The sequence below is a fragment of the Epinephelus moara genome, chromosome 19, assembly GCF_006386435.1.
Source record: "Epinephelus moara isolate mb chromosome 19, YSFRI_EMoa_1.0, whole genome shotgun sequence".
NCBI classification, from domain to species: Eukaryota; Metazoa; Chordata; class Actinopteri; order Perciformes; family Serranidae; genus Epinephelus; species Epinephelus moara.
The window spans coordinates 28,559,754-28,562,717 of NC_065524.1; the positions used below are offsets into that span (position 1 = coordinate 28,559,754).

General features: G+C 38.7%; 1 long non-coding RNA gene across 1 annotated transcript; it reads right to left on the reverse strand.

Annotated features, from left to right (window-relative positions):
- Positions 1-613: 613 nt before the first annotated feature.
- On the reverse strand, positions 614-1,846 carry LOC126406867 (uncharacterized). Its single transcript, XR_007571746.1, has 2 exons — positions 1,691-1,846; positions 614-1,338 (listed from the first exon to the last, which is right to left on the reverse strand). It is a non-coding gene; the product is annotated as an uncharacterized LOC126406867 (long non-coding RNA).
- Positions 1,847-2,964: the final 1,118 nt, after the last annotated feature.

Below are 2,964 nucleotides of genomic sequence, written 5' to 3' on the forward strand. Positions count from 1 at the left end.
GGTCATTTCACGTATTTCTGTGAGATCAGGTTGTTTTTTGGCCCAATGTATAAAATGATTTTTGTTTGTTTCTTTGCTTGTTTTTTTCTTTTCTTTTTTACTGTAGATAGTTACTAAAATGAGTCATCCTCAGATAATACAATACTACTAAAAAGTAAAACAAATAATAACAATAATGAAATAAGCAAAAATATTAAAATTATATTGAAATTTTAAAATCTATTTACAGAGTGGAATGGTAGCCTAATAGATAACTTAGATACAATTTATTATTGTTTAGACACTTTATTATTGCTTAGATACTATTTAGCCTCTTATTGTATTTATAATACCTTGTATAATATAATAACTAAAGTATTTTATGTTAGGCCTACATCTTAATATTTTATGTCATTTATCATAGTTTAGTTCTTAACTCCAGTGTTTCCTCAGTGGGAGCGTGTGCGCCCGGGGGGGGGGGGGCTAAATTAAATGGAGATTGTTATAGATGTAGCCTATACATAGCATAGACATACATTTAGGCATGATACAAATTAGCAACAACAGGAATAAATGGGGAAAAAAGGTAAAAAATAAAATAAAATAAAGAAATAATATTAAAACGCATTTTCCCGTCTCAGGTGTGTAGATTTTATTGATGCCACACAATTATTTTCAATGTCCTGACTATAACAGCTATAATCCAATGTGAAACAGAGCTCAAGCTTTTCACTTAGAACACTGGTGCTAGGAAGAGCATCGTGATTTCCATCAGAGTCTTCATCACTGCTGCTCCTGTTGTCAGTACTAGCTGCTGCTGCTTTCATCACCTGGTGTAGAAAAAAGAAATCACTGTATAAGAGTGCAGACATTTTTTATCTAGGCCTATATTATACACACATCTTGTACACATGGTTACATTCACAAACATATGGCCATGTGTAAACCGCAAAAAGCTGAAACTCTACACGAAATTTTAGCATTGTTACTGCTGTTTTAAAAAAAATAAGATTATCTATTTGGCCTGTTGCTTTAGGACAGCATGAAGTGGGGAAATAGAGAATGGGGGATTGACACGAGCCGCAGGCTGGGATCGAGCCCGCGACCGCTGCGGCGAGGCGGTGCCTCTGTGCATAGGGTCTGTGCATGCTGCGTACAGACTATACTCCTGACCAGGTGATGAAACCGGCAGCAATAGGAGCGTCGGTAGCTTAGTGGATAGTGCCGACGTGGTGTAGGAGTGTAGTCTTCATCACTATCCCCACTGTCAAGACAGCTGTCGTCACTTTCGACTGGTGGAACCCTGGTTTGAAGTCCACCTGGTCGCTTCCCATTGAACATTGATGCATTCATTTTGTTCTGTTGTGGAAAAGTACAAAAATTGCATTTAGCCTATATCATTTATATCCCAGCATGCTACTTTTATAATGTTTATAGAAATTAACTAGAGTGGCATTTCCCAAAGAAAATGCATGTGAGTGCTGAAATCCACCTAAATACAGCATTATTTCTATGCTGCCGTTATGGCTGAATGTGGCGAATTCGTGAGTCGCGACAAACATAAATCTTCAAATAATGTAGAAATTACTCGCCACATGAAGTCTATTCCAATATGTCAGCTGTAGAAGCAAACAGTAAGCTGCTATTCCAATATGTCAGCTGTAGAAGCAAACAGTAAGCTGGTACGTATTGTTACCTTAGCACAACTTACCTCATATTGAACAATTTCTCCAAGTTTGCAGCCTCCACGCGCAGCGGTTGTTGGCCAAAGCGTTAGCTTCCATGAACCGGATGTAGCTGTCACTCCGACCGGTCCGACAAGAAACCAGTGCTTGCAAAAGAAAAACACTTGGCTTCCGGAGAGATGAAAATACTGAAAGTGTATGAAAGGCCCGAATCTGGCCCGTTATCCGTTTTTTCCATTTTCCATTTAAACAGAAAATCGGAAATTGGAAAACGAGTCGTTATCCGTTTTTTCATTTTGGTTCTGGCAACAAATATTGAAAAAACAAGTCATTCTTTTGTTTTTCATATTTGGTTTTATTTTGAAAAACGAATGAACGAATGATACACGGATTCAATGCCCCTCTGACCTCTGATTTTTGGATTTTTAATTCACTTGATGAACCATTTGTTTTATCTTTCGTGTACAGTTTCATGCTGTTATTTCATGAAACATCTTATACTGAATCATTAGAGTTGCATGGACAGGAAGAAGGAACAGACAAAGAGAGGGGAGAGGAGGAATCGGCAGCAAGGTTTACCACTATGACATGAGAATATATTACATTAAAATGTGAACACACTAGTAGCATTGATTGTTACAGTATCACATAAAATATTTCATTCATCCATTTCTAGTTCTTCGGCAAAAGACTTAAAAGTCTTTGAAAACGCATGTTTAAAACAAAAACGAAAACTGCATTTCTTTCATGCCTAAAGATTAATGATGGTTTAGAACATACAGTAAACAGCAGAAAATGTAATAATAAGATTAATGATGACAATCTATCTATCTTTAAAAAAAAAAAAAAAAAAGCTTTATAGTATAATGTCACAAAATTTACGTTTGAAAGCTGAAAGACCCCACCTGAATGAGTTTTCTACATGGAAGTCTGTCATGTCCTCAGCATCCAAAGTCTCTAATAAGTTGCAACATGCAGTACAGGTTAATGATACACCTACACAGAGGAGGTGTTGGCTATCATTACAAGATAATGATAGCCAACACCTCCGCAGTGGCTCAGTCCATAGGGACTTGGGTTGGGAACTGGAGGGTCGCCTGTTGGAGTCCCCGTCCGGATCAAAATATGGAGCGTGGACTGGTAGCTGGAGAGGTGCCAGTTCACCTCCTGGACACTGCCGAGGTGCCCTTGAGCAAGGCACCAAACCCCCCAACCGCTCGGGGCGCCTCACCAAGGGCAGCCCCTTCACTCTGACATCTCTCCACTTTCTGCATGTATAGGTCCTGTGTGTGCATGTGTG